The following is a 19,414-nucleotide window of genomic DNA, read 5'->3' as shown; positions in this document are numbered from 1 at the left end:
AGCAGCTGCTCTGTTTCCATGCTGCTCTAAGTGCCAGCCAAGCCCAATCGTTCCAAGGATTTATTTTTTTTTTAAATGTAAAAACCACATCTGCACCCCCGTTTCTGTCTGCCAATCAATTTCCCTCGAACAGAGGAAGAAGGTACAAAGAACAAGTGTGCCCCCTCGCTCATGGGTGACATGCAGGCACCCTTCTAGAGAAGAGAGGCAAGTAAAATGTCTTTTATTATTAGTTTTATACAAAGATCCTTCCATCTGCAGTTTGGCTAGGCAGAGAAAATTGAATCTATTTAATTTAATAACTTACTAAAAATTGTGTAAAAGTGGTCTTAGAGATAAAAGGAAAAATTAGGATGAACATTTCACCAGGGAAGACCAGTAGGAATGTCTTCAGCACCGCGCTCTATGCTTGTAAACTTCGTATCATCACATGCCCATGAAACACAGGGATCCTGGTTCCTCTTGGTGAGGTCCTTCAATATGAGCTATTACTTCCTTATAATCTACCAGACTGAACTCCAAATTGGAAGTGATTAATTGTGGAGACAATTATTTGTTAATGATTCATGCAGTAAGTCCAAATCTAGATCAAACAAAGGAGAGAAATCTCAAAAAGGAGGTAATGATGAAGTCAAATGATGCAGATGAGACAGGTACCAGCTACAGGACCTGAAGAAGCCGGGACTTGAGCTCCTCTGAAAAGGAGCAGACCTTGAGGACAGATCAGCTGTGGATAATGAAAGGCTGGACCAGAACAAAAGAAGATGGTCAGAGAGAGCAGGACCCAGGAATGGGCCACAACAGGCCAACAGGACAAGGCAGGGAGTTCCCGTCAAGAGTGATGGGCAGGCAGAGTTTGAGATGGGAAACAGGGAAGCAGGCAGGGTGCAAGGTAGAGCCAGCAGATGGTCAGCATCTGAGGTCATAGGCAGCAGGACGAGAAGCTCCAGTGACAGGGTTGGGGACCAGGATGCCTGACCCTGGCCCTAAGAAAAAGAACAGGGAGAAGGCAGGAGCCCAGTGTCTGGGTCCTCAAAAATTCAGATTGGTGTGCATAAAAATTGGACCAGGGGGAGAAGCAGAGGATCAAGAAGGAATTCATTACTAGGTCTAGGGTGCAATTCAGAGCAGTGGCAGCAACAAGACTAATGTGATATTGAGCCACAGACCACTTTTAGCCTTGCCACTGATAACTCGGGAACCTTGGGCAAGTTATTTAACTTCTCTGAGCTTCAGTTTCCCCGTCTGTAAATAGGCTAATAGGACCTATCTCATAGGCTTGCTGAGAGATGTAAGTAAGAATGTGTACAAACCATTTCAGCACGGTGTCTAGCACATGGTAGGCTTAAAAAGTTTACTACTTTCCTTACCCTACTACTCCTTTCTCTTCATTTCTACTAAACTCTAAGTTTCTTAAAGATGGGTCCAAGCCTTATTATTTCCCCCAGTTCCTGCCATATAATGCTGGGGACACACAGGCTGCATATGCTCCCTGGGAAATTGACTGACAATGAGTGAAAAACAAAAGGATGGGACAGTGGTTGCGGAATATAAAAGTATGGTCTGTCATGGCAGACCTGATAAGAGCTCACCTTGTTTGCTGGAAATCAAATAAACAAACTTTCATCTAAATGCACTTTTATTTTTTTATAAAGAAATATAGATAGATTTTTAAAAATATTTATTTATTTACTTATTTATTTGGCTGCACAGGTCTTAGTTGCGGCATGCATGCAGGATCTAGTTCCCTGACCAGGGATTGAATCCAGGCCCACTGGATTGGGAGCACGGAGTCTTAACAACCGGACCACAAGGGAAGTCCCTCATCTACGTGCATTTTTAGTACCGCCTTTTGTGAAACAAACCCTGTATTTTCCTGTATTAGTACAGATTAAACCCTGTATTAGTACTGGGTTTATATGGCTCAAACTCTATTGATGTCCATTAAAATCCAGTAGAACTCCAGAGTAGGGAAGCACTTTTGCTGTCTTTCTCTGCGGGGTTTTGGAGGCAGGGTTAGACTGCCACAGAGCACCAAAGCCATTTCTTGGTGGCCAATGGGGTTGGGGAGGGGTGGGGAAAGAGATTAAAACACTGGGGGTGCGAGTGGATATGTCCCTTGTCTTGATTCTGGTGACGGTTTCATGGGTATACACATATGTCAAAATATCAAATTGCACACTCTAAACAGGCATAGTTATGGTGTCAATAATACCTTGATAAAGCTGTCAAAAATTTAAAGGTTGGAAGTCGTTGAACAGTCAGATATCACAAATGACTTTTAAAAATTATTCAAGGTTTTGAATCAGGACAAAATATCGAACAACTACTCAGTGTTTTCAGTGGATGAAAATCTTTCTGGTAAATACATTTAAACAATTTTCAAATTCAGTTGAACTCTCCATTTATAGGAGATTTTTTTCTAATAACAATAATAATAGCTGAAATTAAACCACTCGCTAGAGCCTGGAATGACCTATGCACTTTAATGTGCTGTATTGTTTAATCCTCAGCATAAATCTTTGCGGTAGATAGAGCGTTATCTTCATTTACATAGAGAAGGCCACTCGGAACTAAGATCCACACCAAGTAAGAGGCAGAGCTGGCATATCAAACCAGGCAGTCTGGAGTCCAAAACCTCTGCTTTTAGTCACAAAGCTATGCTGCCTCCTGATTTGGCTTTGGAGGAAATCCTCTTCTCCCATTGAAGACTGCCAGTCAAAGGGCTCTCTCTTCTCCTGTCCACAGTCCTATTTCTTCTGAGTGTGATTCACCAACTTGTACTTTGACAAAAATTAATATATCCCAATCAAGTTGGATGTAGCTCAAAAACAAAAAATTCATTTGAAAATCAACTAATATAATCATCATATTCATCATATTAACAGAATAAAGATAATATTCATGTGACCATCTCAATAGATACAGAAAAATTTTGATAAAGTTTATATTGAGTAATACTATATTAATACATATTATATTACTAATATTAAATATTATATTAATTCACAATTTAAAAATAACTGTTATTCAACTAGTTAGGATTAACTTATTTCTTTTTTGAAAAGTATCTACAAAACCCTGTAGAGTAAACATCACTCCTAATGGTGAAATGCTAAAAGCTGTCCCTCTGAGATCAGAAATGAGAATCCCTACCATCATCTTCTATCTATATTGTCTTAGAAGGTCCTGGTCAATGCAATATGGCAAGAAAAAGAATAAAGCCAGGAAGAAGAAATTAGAATGTCATTATTCATACAAGGTATGAAATGTTTGGAAAATTCAAAAAAAGACAAAATTATTATAATTAATAAGTTTAATTAGCAAGTTTGCTGGATACAAGGACAACACGGAAATATGCACTATATTTCTATGTATCATCAACAGAAATTGAAATATTTTTTAAAATATCTTTGACAGTAACATAAAAGTATCAACTATCTAGAAACAAAAGTATTAATAAAAGATGAGCAAATCTTCTACATGCATTCCTATGTTCATAGCAGCACTATTTATGAGAGCCAAGACATGGAAACAACCTACATATCCATCGACAGATGAATGGATAAAGAAGATGTGGTACGTATATACAATGGAATACTACTCAGCCATAAAAAAGTGAAATAATGCCATTTGCAGCAACATGGGTGGACCTAGAGATTATCATACTAAATGAAGCAAGTCAGAAAAGACAAAGACAAATACCATATGATATCACTTACATGTGGAATCTCATATATGACACAAATGAACCTATCTATGAAACAGAAACAAAATCAGGGACATAGAGGATAGACTGGTGGTTGCCAAGGGGAGGAGGGTGGGGGAGGGTAGGAGTGGGAGTTTGGGATTAGCACATGCAAACTGGTATATATTTAATGGATAAACAACAAGGTCCTACTGTATAGCACAGGGAACTATCTTCAATATCCTGTGATAAACCATAATGAAAAAGAAAATGAAAAAGAATGAATATATATTAATAAGTGGGTCACTTTGCTGTACAGCTGTAATTAACACAACATTGTAATTCAACTATACTCAATAAAAAATAAATTTAAAAAAAGATGAGCAAATCTACACAGAAAACTGTTCAAACTATAAAAAATAAAGAGAAATTAAATGAGGCCTAAATAAATGGATGGATATACCATATACATGGGTTGGAAGACCCAATACTGTAAATTCCTTTTCTGCCTAAGTGAGCCAGATTTTGTTTCAGCTTCTTACAACCCAAGCACCCTGACAAGTCCAGAAGTTCGGGATCGAGGGTGCCCCTCCCTCATATACATGATTTCCTTGCTCTCTGTTGATCAAATACACCTTATCGTTTTCCACCTCTTTATTTTTGCTCCTCTCTTTCTTCTCCTTCTGCCCAAATCCACTCCTCCAACACAATTTCATCCTTTTATAAGTTTTTTGTTATGCAACTCAATTTAAGTTCATTGCTCTTGCCTTGAATTCTATAATAATTTTTGTCATATAACTAGTCTTAATAATGTTTGCAAACTCTTACAGTGTCTGTTATATAAATATTTCTTATTTTACTTTTCACAACTCATCTCCCCAGCTAGAACACTCACACCAAGACAACAAATATCATAGCTTATATTTCTTTGCTTTACTCTTGCATAATGCCTTCCACATAGGAAATGCTCGATGCACGTGTAAAGCTGTGATTTGTTTTATACACAATATGTTACCACAATTAATGGATATGAAATAGACAGGTCGATACAATAACCCAAGATCTTAAAAATCTAAGATTTATATGGCTCTTCCCCTGTTAATTAGAAAAATATGACAAAGAGTAGTCTTGGGAGCTTTACCAATTCCCAAGAATTTACCCAGAAAATTAAGAATTGGAGATTTTATCCGGAAACTCTATAGTCCCAAATCAAAGGACATAGCCATAAGGTTTCCTGGAAAAACAAACAAAAAAGACTCAAGACTTTTAAAAAAATTCTGTGTTCTTGGAGTTTTACAATACTAGAGGGACCCAATTAAATATACCACCCCAAGATGACCTCAAGACACATGAATGGTAGTACAGCAATGTGGTTCAACAAAGAGCTGTCATAGAGAGGAGTCTTCATTTCCTTAATCAGGGGACAGAGGTGGGATCATTGTAATAAATTTTTGGCAGAAAGCCCTCCATGGGATCACATACACAAAATGAAAGCTCATCCTTCTAAATTCTTCATTCTGAATGACACATTAGGCAAATGCATAGAATGACAACGATGAAATATGAGGCAAAATGCATAGAATGACAGCAAATGTGTTCTGATTTCATTTGCTGACAACACAGAATAAAATACTTAAAATCTGAAATTTAGCTTTTAGTACAACAAAATAAAAGCCTTCTCCTAGGTTTTCTGGGATTCCTAGAAAATGGTTTATGAAAACATCCATAAATTTGTTCCAGGCATTACCACCCATAATAACTCTGGATTTAAACCTGAAGATGGGGCTGTGAGCAGCATGACTGTGAACCCTGAGAACTCCGCCTCCTCCCCACTGAGGAGAACCCAGGAAAGTAGCTCCACCTGTGGGGACAGCATGTGCTCTAGAGCATGAGCTTGCACCTCTCCAACCTCTGATCAAAGAATAATGCTGTCCTTTGCTTCTGAACTGAACTCTATTGGTGAGAGTGACACCGGGCAAGAGGACCCTTGTTGGAGCCCTACTTGAAAGGCTCTCTAGAACCCGGCAGCACACAAATTTTTCCTAGCTCGAACCCCCCTTGATGTGTGATCAGAAGTGAAGAGAAAAGGTTTTATTGAAAAATTAAAAATCCATAAGAATTGGACCTTCAAGATGGCGGAGGAGTAAGACATGGAGATCACCATCCTCCCCACAAATACATCAAAAATACATCTACATGTGGAACAACTCCTACAGAACACCTACTGAACGCTGGCAGAGGACCTCAGACTTCCCAAAAGGCAAGAAACTCCCCACGTACCTGAGTAGGGCAAAAGAGAAAAGGAAAAGTATAGAAGTATAGGGATGGGGCCTGAACCTCTGGAAGGGAGCTGTGAAGGAGGAAACGTTTCCACACACTAGGAAGCCGCTTCACTGGTGGGGATGGGGGATGGGCGGGGGGAAGCTTTGGACCCACGGAGGAGAGTGCAGCAACAGGGGTACGGAGGGCAAAGTGGAGAGATTCCTGCACAGAGGATCGGTGCTGACCAGCACTCACCAACCTGAGATGCTTGTCTGCCCACCCACTGGGGTGGGGGCGCTGGGAGCTGAGGCTTGGGCTTCAGAGGTCAGACCCCAAGAAGAGGATGGGGGTTGGCTGTGAGAACACAGCCTGAAGGGAGCTAGTGCACCACAGCTAACCGGGAGGGAGTCTGGGGAAAAGTCTGAAACTGTCTAAGAGGCAAGAGACCATTGCTTTGGCGTGCATGAGGGAAGGGATTCCTGCTCCATGCACCCACAGAAGGCAGGGCACCCACTAGGCAAGCTCCAGAGACGCGTGAGACACGGCTATCAACTCAGACCCCAGAAATAGCATGAAACACTAACGCCGCTGCAGCTGCCACCAAGAATCCTGTGTGCAAGCACAGGTCACTACCCACACCCCGCCCCCGGAGCCTGTGAAGCGTGCCACTGCCAGGGTCCCGAGATCCAGGGACAACTTCCCCAAGAGAATATGTGGCATGCCTCTGGCTTTTGCAATGTCACACTGGCCTCTGCCACCACAGGCTCACCCCGCGTTCCAATTATGACTACCGTACTCCTCCCTCTCCTCAGCCTGACTGAACAAGAGAGCCCTAGTCAGATACTGCTTTAACTCCCTCCTGTATGGGTGGGAAAGAGACACCTGAGGGCAGACTACACGCAGAGGCAGGTCCAAATCCAAAGCTGAACCCCGGGAGCTGTGCGAACAAAGAAGAGAAAGGGAAATCTCTCCCAGCAGCCTCAGGAGCAGTGGATTAAATCTCCATGATCAACTTGATGAACTCTGCAACTGTGGAATACATGAATAGACAATGAATGTTCCCAAAATTGAGGCGGTGGACTTTGGGAGCAACTGTAGACTTGGCATTTGCTTTTTGATCTGATTTGTTTCTGGTTTTTATGTTTATCTTAGTTTAGTTCTTATTGCTTGCTATCATTGGTAGATTTGTTTATTGGTTTGCCTGCTTTCTACTTTTTTTTTCTTTTTTTGAGTGTGTATGTTTCTTTTTATGATTTTGTCTGTTTAGGTTTGCTTTTACCATTTGTCCTAGGGTTCTGACTGTTCGTTTATTTCTTTGTTTGTTTGTTTGTTTTTGTTTTATGAGTGTGTGTATATGTTTCCTAGTGTGATTTTGTCTATTTAGTTTTGCTTTTACCAGTTGGTTTGGGGTTCTAACTCTTCTTTTTTTTATTTTCCTTTTCTTTCTTCCTTTTCTTCCAAGTCGTGTGGCTGGCAGGGTCTTGGTCCTCCGGGTGGGTGTCAGGCCTGAGCCTCCGAGGTGGGACAGCCGAGTCCAGGACATTGGACCACCAGAGATCTCCCGGCCCCAGGTAACATCAATCAACGAGAGCTCTCCCAGAGATCTTCGTCTCAACACTAAGACCCAGCTCCCCCAACGGCCAGCAAGCTCCAGTGCTGGATGCCCCATGCCAAACTACTAGCAAGGCATGAACACAACCCCACCCATTAATAAAGAGGCTGCCTAAAGTCATACTAAGTTCACAGACACCCCAAAACACACCACCGGATGTGGCCCTGCCCAACAGAAGCACAAGGTCCAGCCCCACCCACCAGAACACAGGAACCAGTACCCTCCACGAGGAAGCCTACAGGAACCACTTAACAAACCTCGCCAACTGGGGGCAGACACCAAAAACAACAGGAACTACGAACCTGCAGCCTGTGAAAAGGAGACTCCAAACACAGTAAGTTAAACAAAATGAGAAGACAGAGAAATATGTAGCAGATGAAGGAGCAAGGTAAAAACCCACCAGACCAAACAAATGAAGAGGAAATAGTCAGTCTACCTGAAAAAGAATTCACGGTAATGATAGGAAAGATGATTCAAAATCTTGGAAATCGAATGAAGAAAATACAAGAAATGTTTAACAAGGACCTAGAAGAAGTAAAGAGCAAAAGAACAACGATGAACAACACAATAAATGAAATTAAAAATTCTCTAGAAGGAATCAATAACAGAATAACTGAGGCAGAAGAACAGATAAGGGACCAGGAAGATAAAATAGGGGAAATAACTGCTGAAGAGCAGAATAAAGATAAAAGAATGAAAAGAATTGAGGGCAGTCTCAGAGACCTCTGGGACAACATTAAACACACCAACATGTGAATAATAGGGGTCCAGAAGAAGAAGAGAAAAAGAAAGGGTCTGAGAAAATATTTGAAGACATCATAGTTGAAAATTTCCCTAACATGGGAAGGGAAGTAGTCAATCAAGTCCAGGAAGCACAGAGAGTCCCATACAGGAGAAAACCAAGGAGAAACATACCAAGAAACATATTAATCAAACTGTGAAAAATTAAATACAAAGAAAAAATACTAAAAGCAGCAAAGAGAAAAGCAACAAATAACATACAAGGGAATCCCTATCAGGTTAACAGCTGATCTTTCAGCAGAAACTCTGCAAGGGGAAGGGAGTGGCAGGACACACTTAAAGTGATGAAAGGGAAAAACTTACAACCAAGATTATTCTGCTCAGCAAGGATCTCATTCAGATTCGACAGAGAAATTAAAAGCTATAAAGACAAGCAAAAGTTAAGAGAATTCAGCACCACCAAACCAGCTTTACAACAAATGCTAAAGGAACTTCTCTAGGCAGGAAACACAAGACAAGGAAAAGACCTACAAAAACAAACCCAAAACATTAAGAAAACAGTAATAGGAACATACATATTGATAATTATCTTAAATGTAAATGGATTAAATGACCCAACCAAAAGAGATAGACTGGCTGAATGGATACAAAAACAAGACCCATACATATGCTGTCTACAAGAGACCCACTTCAGACCTAGGGACACATACAGACTGAAAGTGAGGGGATGGAAAAAGATATTCCACACAAATGGAAATCAAATGAAAGCTGGAGTAGCATTACTCATATCAGACAAAATAGACTTTAAAATAAAGACTATTACAAGAGACAAAGAAGGACACTACATAATGATCAAGGGATCAATCCAAGAAGATATAACAATTGTATATATTTATGTACCCAACATAGGAGCACCTCAATACATAAGGCAAATGCTAACAGCCATAAAAGGGGAAATCAACAGTAACACAATCATAGTAGGGAAATTTAACAAACATCCCACTTTCACCAACAGACAGATCATCCAAAATGAAAATAAATAAGGAAACACAAGCTTTAAATGACACATTAGACAGATGGACTTAATTGATATTTACAGGACATTCCATCCAAAAACAACAGAATACATTTTCTTCTCAAATGCTCATGGAACATTCTCCAGGATAGATCATATCTTGGGTCACAAATCAAACCTCGGTAAATTTAAGAAAACTGAAATCGTATCAAGTATTTTTTTCCTACCACAACACTATGAGACTAGATATCAATTACAGGGGAAAAACTGTAAAAAACACAAACACATGGAGGCTAAACAATACACTACTAAATAACGAAGCGATCTCTGCAGACATCAAAGAGGAAATCAAAAATACCTAGAAACAAATGACGGTGAAAACAAAATGATCCAAAACCTATAGGATGCAGCAAAAGCAGTCCTAAGAAGGAAGTATATAGCAATACAATCCTACCTCAAGTAACAAGAAAAATCTCAAATAAACAACCTAACCTTACACAAAAAGCAATTAGAGAAAGAAGGAAAACAACAACAAAAACACCCAAAGTTAGCAGAAGGAAAGAAATTATAAAGATCAGGTCAGAAATAAATGAAACTGAAAGAGAAATTAAGGAAGCAATCCCATTGACCACTGCAACAAAAAGAATAAAATACCTAGGAATAAACCTTCCTAAGGAGACAAAAGACCTGTACACAGAAAACTATAAGACACTGATGAAAGAAATTAAAGATGAGAAAAATAAACTACAGGGCCCTGAACCAAGATGGAGGAGGAGAAAGATGTGCTCTCACTCCCTCTTGCGAGAACACCAGAATCACAACCAGCTGCTGGACAATCATCGACAGGAGGACACTGGAACTCACCAAAAATGATACCCCACATCCAAACACAAAGGAAGCCACAATGAGACGGTAGGAGGGGCACAATCACAGTAAAATCAAATCCCATAACTGCTGGGTGGGTGACTCACAGACTGGAGAACACTTTTACTACAGAATTCCATCCACTGGAGGGAAGGTTCTGAGCCCCACTTCAGGCTTCCAAACCTGGGGGCCCGGCAACAAGCGGAGGAATTCCTAGAGAATCAGACTTCGAAGGCTGGTGGGATTTGACTGCAGGACTTCGACAGGACTGGGGGAAACAGAGACTCCATGCTTGGAGGGCACACCCAAAGTAGTGTGTGCACTGGGACCCAGGGGAAGGAGCAGTGACCCCAGGGGAGACTGAACCAGACCTACCTACTAGTGTTGGAGGGTTTCCTGCAGAGGCGGGGGGTGGCTGTGGCTCACCGTGGGAACAAGGACACAGGCAGCAGAAGTTCCGGGAAGTATTCCTTGGCGTGAGCCCTCCCAGAATCTGCCATTAGCCCCACCAAAGAGCCAAGGTAGGGTCTAATGCTGGGTCACCTCAGGTGAAACAACCAACAGGGAGGGAACCCAGCCCCATCCATCAGCAGTCAAGTGAATTAAAGTTTTACTGAGCTCTGCCCACCCGAGCAAGAGCCAGCTCTACCCACCACCAGTCCCTCCCATCAGGAAACTTGCACAAGCCCCTTAGACAGCCTCATCCATCAGAGAGCAGACAGCAGAAGCAAGAACTACAATCCTGCAGCCTGTGGAACAAAAACCACATTCACAGAAACATAGATAAGATGAAAAGGTAGAGGGCTATGTATCAGATGAAGGAACAAGATAAAACCCCAGAAAAACAACTAAATGAAGTGGAGATAGGCAACCTTCCAGAACATGAATTCAGAATAATGATAGTGAAAATGATCCAGGACCTCGGAAAAAGAATGGAGGCAAACATCGAGAAGGTGCAAGAAATGTTTAACAAAGATCTAGAAGAATTAAAGAACAAACAAACAGAGATGAACAATACAATAACTGAAATGAAAACTACACTAGAAGGAATCAATAGCAGAATAACTGAGGCAGAAAACAGATAAGTGACCTGGAAGACAGAATGGTGGAATTCACTGCTGTGGAACAGAATAAAGAAAAAAGAATGAAAAGAAATGAAGACAGCCAAAAAGACCTCTGGGACAACATTAAACACAACAACATTCGCATTATAGGGGTCCCAGAAGGAGAAGAGAGAGAGAAAGGACCAGAGAAAATATTTGAAGAGATTATAGTTGAAAACTTCCCTAACATGGGAAAGGAAACAGTCACCAAAGTCCAGGAAGCGCAGCGAGTCCCATACATGATAAACCCAAGGCAACACACACCGAGACACATAGTAATCAAATTGGCAAAAATTAAAAACAAAGAAAAATTATTGAAAGCAGCAAAGGAAAAAAGACAAATAATATACAAGGGAACTCCCATAAGCTTAACAGCTGATTTCTCAGCAGTAACTCTACAAGCCAGAAGGGAGTGGCAAGACATATTTAAAGTGATGAAAGGGAAGAACCTACAACCAAGATTACTCTACACAGCAAGGATCACATTCAGATTCGATGGAGAAATCAAAAGCTTTACAGACAAGCAAAAGCTAAGAGAATTCAGCACCACCAAACCAACTCTACAAGAAATGCTAAAGGATCTTCTCTAAGTGGGAAACACAAGAGAAGAAAAGGTCCTACAAAAACATACCCAAAACAATTAACAAAATAGTCATAGGAATATACATATTGATAATTACCTTAAACATGTATGGATTAAATGCTCCAACCAAAAGACACAGGCTTGCTGAATGGATACAAAAACAAGACCCATATATGTGCTGTCTACAAGAGACCCACTTCAGACCTAGGGACACATATAGACTGAAAGTTAGGGGATAGAAAAAGATATTCCATGCAAATGGAAATCAAAAGAAAACTGGAGTAGCAATACTCATAGCAGATAAAATAGACTTTAAAATAAAGAATGTTACAAGAGACAAGGAACGAAACTACATAATGATCAAAGTATCAATCTAAGAAGAAGATATAACAATTATAAACATATATGCACCCAACATAGGAGCACCTCAATACATAAGGCAACCGCTAACAGCTAAAAAAGAGGAAATTGACAGTAGCACAATAATAGTGGGGGACTTTAACACCTCACTTACACCAATGGACAGATCATCCAAAATGAAAATAAATAAGGAAACACAAGCTTTACATGACACAATAGACCAGATAGATTTAATTGATATTTATAGGACATTCCATCGCAAAACAGCAGATTACACTTTCTTCTCAAGTGCGCACAGAACATCCTCCAGGATAGCTCACATCTTGGGTCACAAATCAAGCCTCTGTAAACTTAAAAAAATTAAAATCATATCAAGCATCCTTTCTGACCACAATGCTATGAGATTAGAAATGAATTACAGGGAAAAAAACATTAAAAACACAAAAACGTGGAGGCCAAACAATATGTTACTAAATAACCAAGAGATCACTGAAGAAATCAAAGAGGAAATCAAAAAATACCTAGAGACAAATGACAATGAAAACACTACGATCCAAAACCTATGGGATGCAGCAAAAGCAGTTCTAAGAGGGAAGTTTATAGCTATACAAGCCTACCTCAAGAAACAAGAAAAATCTCAAATAAACAATCTAATCTTACACCTAAAGGAACTAGGGAAAGAAGAATAAACAAAATCCAAAGTTGGCAGAAGGAAAGAAATCATAAAGATCAGAGCAGAAATAAATGAAGTAGAAACAAAGAGAAAATAGCAAAGATCAAGAAAACTAAAAGTGGGTTCTTTGAGAAGATAAAAAACATTGATAAACCATTAGCCAGACTCATCAAGAAAAAGAGGGAGAGGACTCAAATCAATAAAATTAGAAATGAAAAAGGAGAAGTTACAACAGGCACCACAGAAATACAAAGCATCCTAAGAGACTACTACAAGCAACTCTGCCAATAAAATGGACAACCTGGAAGAAATGGACAAATTATTAGAAAGGTATAACCTTCCAAGATTGAACCAGGAAGAAATAGAAAATATAAACAGACCAATCACAAGTAATGAAATTGAAACTGTGATTTAAATTCTTCCAGCAAACAAAAGTCCAGGACCAGATGACTTCACAGATGAATTCTATCACACATTTAGAGAAGAGCTAATGTCCATCCTTCTCAAACTCTTCCAAAAAATTGCAGAGGAAGGAACATTCCCAAACTCATTCTATGAGGCCACCATCACCTTGATACCAAAACCAGACAAAGATACTACAAAAAAAGAAAATTACAGACCACTATCACTGATGAATATAGATGCAAAAATCCTCAACAGAAGACTAGCAAACAGAATCCAACAACACATTAAAAGTATCATACACCATGATGAAATGGGATTTATCCCAGGGATGCAAGGATTCTTCAATATACTCAAATCAAACAATGTGATACACCATATTAAGAAATTGAAGAATAAAAACCATATGATCAGATCCATAGATGCAGAAAAAGCTTTTGAAAAATTCAACACCCATTTATGATAAAACTCTCCAGAAAGTGGGCATAGAAGGAACCTACCTCAACAATAATAAAGGCAATATATGACAAACCCACAGCAAACATCATCCTCAATGGTGAAAAACTGAAAGCGTTTCCTCTAAGATCAGGAACAAGACAAGGATGTCCACTCTCACCACTATTATTCAACATAGTTTTGGAAGTCCTAGCCACAGCAATCAGAGAAGAGAAAGAAATAAAAGGAATCCAAATTGGAAAAGAAGAAGTAAAACTGTCACTGTTTGTAGATGACATGATACTATACATAGAGAATCTTAAAGATGCCACCAGAAAACTACTAGAGCTAATCAATGAATTTGGTAATGTTGCAGGATACAAAATTAATGCACAGAAATCTCTTGCATTCCTATACACTAATGATGAAAAATCTGAAGGAGAAATTAAGGAAACACTCCCATGTACCACTGCAACAAAAAGAATAAAATACTTAGGAATAAACCTACCTAAGTAGACAAAAGACATGTATGCAGAAAACTATAAGACATTGATGAAAGAAATTAAAGGTGATACCAACAGATGAAGAGATATACATGTTCTTGGATTGGAAGAATCAATATTGTGAAAATGACTATACTAGCCAAAGCAATCTACAGATTCAATGCAATCCATATCAAATTACCAATGGCATTTTTTACATAACTAGAACAAAAAATCTTAAAATTTGTATGGAGACAAAAAAGACCCCGAATAGCCAAAGCAGTCTTGCGGGGAAAAAAAAAGGAGCTGGAGGAATCAGACTCCCTGACTTCAGACTATACTACGAAGCTACAGTAATCAAGACAATGTGGTACTGGCACAAAAACAGAAATACAGAAAAATGGAACAGGATAGAAAGCCCAGAGATAAACTCATGCACCTATGGTCAACTAATCTATGACAAAGGAGGCAAGGATATACAATGGAGAAAAGACAGCCTCTTCAATAAGTGGTGCTGGGAAAACTGGACAGCTACATGTAAATGAATGAAATTAGAACACTCCCTAACACTATACACAAAAATAAACTCAAAATGGATTAGAGACCTAAATGTAAGAGCAGACACTATAAAACCCTTAGAGGAAAACATAGGCAGAACACTCTTTGACATAAATCACAGCAAGATCTTTTTTGATCCACCTCGTAGAGTAATGGAAATAAAAACAAAAATAAACAAATGGGACCTAATGAAACTTCAAAGCTTTTGCACAGCAAAGGAAACCATAAACAAGACGAAAAGACAACCCTCAGAATGGGAGAAAATATTTGCAAATGAATCAATGGACAAAGGATTAATCTCCAAAATATATAAACAGCTCGTGTAGCCCAATATTAAAAAAAAAAAACAGCCCAATGAAAAATGGGCAGAAGACCTAAATAGACATTTCTCCAAAGAAGACATACAGATGGCCAAGAAGCACATGAAAAGCTGCTCAACATCACTAATTATTAGAGAAATGCAAATCAAAACTACAATAAGTACCACTTCACATCAGTTAGAATGGGTGTCATAAGAAAATCTACAAACAACAAATGCTGGAGAGGCTGTAGAGAAAAGGGAACCTTCTTGCACTGTTGGTGGGAATGTAAATTGATACAGCCACTATGGAGAACAGTACGGAGGTTCCTCAAAAAACTAAAAATAAAATTACCATATGATCCAGTAATCCCACTACTGGGCATATACCCAGAGAAAACCATAATTCAAAAAGTCACATGTAGGCTTCCCTGGTGGTACAGTGGTTGGGGGTCCGCCTGCCAATGCAGGGGGTGCGGGTTCGTGCCCCGGTCCGGGAGGATCCCACGTGCCACAGAGCAGCTGGGCCCGTGAGCCGTGGCTGCTGAGCCTGCACATCCGGAGCCTGTGCTCCACAATGGGAGAGGCCGCGGTGGTGAGAAGCCCACGTACCACAAAAAAAAAAAAAGTCACATGCACCCCAATATTCATTGCAGCACTATTTACAATAGCCAGGTCATGGAAGCAACCCAAATGCCCATTGACAGATGAATGAATAAAGAAGATGTGGTACTCATTAATCATTAGAGAAATGCAAATCAAAACTACAATGAGATATCATCTCACACCGGTCAGAATGGCCATCATCACAAAATCTACAAACAATAAATGCTGGAGAGGGTGTGGAGAAAAGGGAACCCTCTTGCACTGTTGGTGGGAATGTAAATTGATACAGCCACCATGGAGAACAATATGGAAGTTCCTCAAAAAACTAAAAACAGAACTACCATATGACTCAGCAAACCCACTACTGGGCATATACCCTGAGAAAACCATAATTCAAAAAGAGACACGTACCACAATGTTCATTGCAGCACTATTTGCAATAGCCAGGACATGGAAGCAACCCAAGTGTCCACCGACAGATGAATGGATAAAGAAGATGTGGCACATATATGCAATGGAATATTACTCAGACATAAAAAGGAACAAAATTGAGTTATTTCTAGTGAGGTGGATAGACCTAGTGACTGTCATACAGAGTGAAGTAAGTCACAAAGAGAAAAACAAATACCGTATGTAACACATATATATGGAATCTCAAAAAAAGAAAAAAAGGTTCTGAAGAACCTAGGGGCAGAACAGGAATAAAGACGCAGACTTAGAGAATAGACTTGAGGACATGGGAGGGGAAGGGTAAGCTGGGACGAAGTGAGAGAGTAGCATTGACATATATACACTACCATATGTAAAACAGATAGCTAGTGGGAAGCAGCCACATAGCACAGGGAGATCAGCTCGGTGCTTTGTGACCACCTAGAGGGGTGGGACAGGGAGGGTGGGAGGGAGATGCAAGAGGGAGGGGATATGTGGATATATGTATACATATAACTGATTCACTTTGTTATACAGCAGAAACTAACACAACATTGTAAAGCAATTTTACTCCAATAAAGATGTTAAAAAAAAAAAATCTGAAGTTGAGAAAGAGCCAGGCACTGAGACCAGAATGAAACCAGTCCAAGCATTGATGCTACTAAGACCAACCAGATTGTCTCTGCCTCCTTTAGGCAAAGAGTAGCTCAAGAAAGGTGCAAGATGTTATCCACCCTATATAGTTCCTCCAACAGAACTGGAGTGTGTGTGTGTGTGTGTATTTATTTGTGTGTCTATCTTTCATGTTACTGCTGTTGTCTGGTGATCCTTGATTACTCCAAATCATATTTCCACATGTGCATCTCTAATCAGGTGGGACCCTGTCATTTCACTGACTCATAAATATCAGTTTTGGAGGGTCCTTTCTCTTAGACTGTTTCCTCAGAGACAACTCCTCCAAAGTGCTGCCTGGATGGTATGAGCTTTGCTGTCTGTATTGAGATGCAGGGTACATGGAGTCTTCCATTTGGCAGGACCGTCTTCAGTCTCTCTATTCTCAGGAAGACATTTACCCCTCTCCACTAAACTGTAGATGATTTGGAAATCAGAAGTGCATCTGTTGCTCTGATTGCTCCTTTTAAAGATTTTCAACTAGTTCTCCTATTTTCAGCCCCATCCCAACCCTCATCTGCAGAGGCACCTGCTGCCTCCGAATCCCATGCCTTTCGGGGGATCCACAGTTTGATGAATTTGCTTCTCAATGGCTGCCCGTAGCCCACAGGCTTGGGTTTCACCTGAACTGGTTGGCTCGGTTGGTTACCAGTCATCCATCAGCTTTCACATCCTGTTATCTCCTCTCTCATTGTCTTTGTCCTCATGGATTTATGCCTTTTTTCATTCCTCTGTTGTCGTTTTAGCAGTGTTTCCAAAGAAGTGGATTTTCTCAATTTTCTCTCTAGGAGCCAAAAGCTCCTAGTTATATTTTATACGTAATCTAAAGGGCTTCTCTCTGTCTAAACAGCTCCATATGCCCAATGCCTACCCCACCTCCATCCCCTTCCTAATCCATAGATCAAAAATGTACGACATTGGCAAGATACAAAAATTACCTTTTAATAGAACTACACAGTTCTTTATTACTGAGAGCCTGAAATTATCTACCTTTAACATTTTGTAGACATTGTTTCTACATAAGTGTGACTTGAAGCCTACATTTCTGCCACATTTATATGGTTATAAACAGAGGGGCAGAGAATGGTTTATAACAAATGGTTTGCAACAGACTTTGCTAAAAAGTCCTAATGCTCTGCCTCCCAAACCTCCTTCACATCACACTATAAAGTGACAACTCATGCAGATAATGAATTCGTTTTTAACAGGATTTCGCCTCAGCAGCTTCATCCAAAGATAAACGATACCTATGAGAGACCGTTACTGTTTTATGGAGAGAGGATGGATTTAGAGAAGTCCAGATTTTTATTTCAATTTAACAAGACTATGAAGTTGCTCAAGACCAGAAACATATTGGGATTTATAGACACGTGGGTATGTTCGTGCCAGAATTATTACTGGTAGAGGGTCTCTACCGCTTCATCTGAACGCACTTCACTCTCAGCCAGGCTGGTTCACGTTTTCTGACTCTCCTTCCTCCCAGAGGCTTTCCCACACGCCGACAGATCTTTGGTCAGCGTTTTCCTCTCTGCCTTCTATCTTCATCCATATCTGCCTTTTTCTCTGCGTTGTCCTTGCCTCCTCCTGAGGCCAGGTTCTTCCCAATCTAATCCTCCCTGTATCTTGGGACTTCTCAATGGAAATACTTGCTTTCGGTGTGTCACTTTCTTGTTTGAAGAGCTCTAATGGCTGTCTGTCACCTACAGAGGAAGCCAACCCATCTTGGTAGGCAGGTCTGTCAAACTCTCCACAATCAGGGCCCATGTACCTGCTCCAGCACAAGCCCTCACTCCTCCCGGCCCTCCTTGCCCCCTGAACCCACCGCGCTCACCCCAAAGCTACCGATCCGTTGCTCAAGAGCTGTTACCGTCCTCTCAGGTATATCCCTCTCTGCCTCAGTTATTCCCACCTACTTTCCAAGATCCTGACTATAATCAGTCTCCCAAACAAGACTCTCTCGGGGCTTCCAGGGCAGGTCAATCTCTTAGGAAATTAATGTGTCACTGTCTTTTGGAAAGCGAATCAGACTTCGCCTGAAATGTATAATTGACTAGTTTACATGTCTGTGACTCACTTCAAATAAAATGAAACCTCCTCGACATATACAGCTAGCTCCCTGAGAACCTACCACGGTGCCATGTACGTTGATTATATTTAACACACACTGGTTGGAGGAATGAATCGCTTTTGAACAAGAGTGAATTCCTGTTATCATGGATATGCTAAAAGCCCATCCTTGCAACTCTGCACCACTGAGTCTGAGGAACTGGGGTTCTGTGAAGGAGGAGTCGGGATCCTTCTCTTATGAGCACCTCCCACACTGACTTGTTCTCAGAGCATTGGGCAGCCACCTGGGTCTGAGCAGAGACACACAACGCATAGATGATAAACAAGTGAACGATATGACTTCTTTCCAAACATTCTAGTCCCATCATGTCCAAAGAGTTGGTAGCTCTGTCCTGATTTTGTTACCTAAAATTTCTTTTCATATTTTTTAAGTATCAGTAGATGAACTTAAATGGCCCAATCTACTCCTGTCTCCTCAAGAATCTCATTCCATCAATTATCCACTACATCATGCTCATACTCCAGCCAGAGTGCTCTTTCTAGATTTGTATCTGATTTTTGTTA

The 19,414-nt window shown here is 40.3% G+C and overlaps 1 pseudogene across 1 annotated transcript in view; it reads right to left on the bottom strand.

Moving 5' to 3' along the window:
- The window catches only part of LOC309831515 (ubiquitin-conjugating enzyme E2 E1-like), a 75,786-nt pseudogene extending 58,347 nt beyond the window's left edge, over positions 1 to 17,439 (bottom strand). The window contains exon 1 of the transcript in view: positions 17,295 to 17,439. The product of the transcript in view is annotated as a ubiquitin-conjugating enzyme E2 E1-like (transcript). The remainder of the gene's footprint in view (positions 1 to 17,294) is intronic.
- Between the last annotated feature and the right edge of the window lie 1,975 nt (positions 17,440 to 19,414).

This window comes from Grampus griseus (genome assembly GCF_964374135.1).
Source record: "Grampus griseus genome assembly, chromosome: 13".
In the NCBI taxonomy this organism is placed as follows: Eukaryota; Metazoa; Chordata; class Mammalia; order Artiodactyla; family Delphinidae; genus Grampus; species Grampus griseus.
This window is presented reverse-complemented; position numbering and strand designations above follow the sequence as displayed.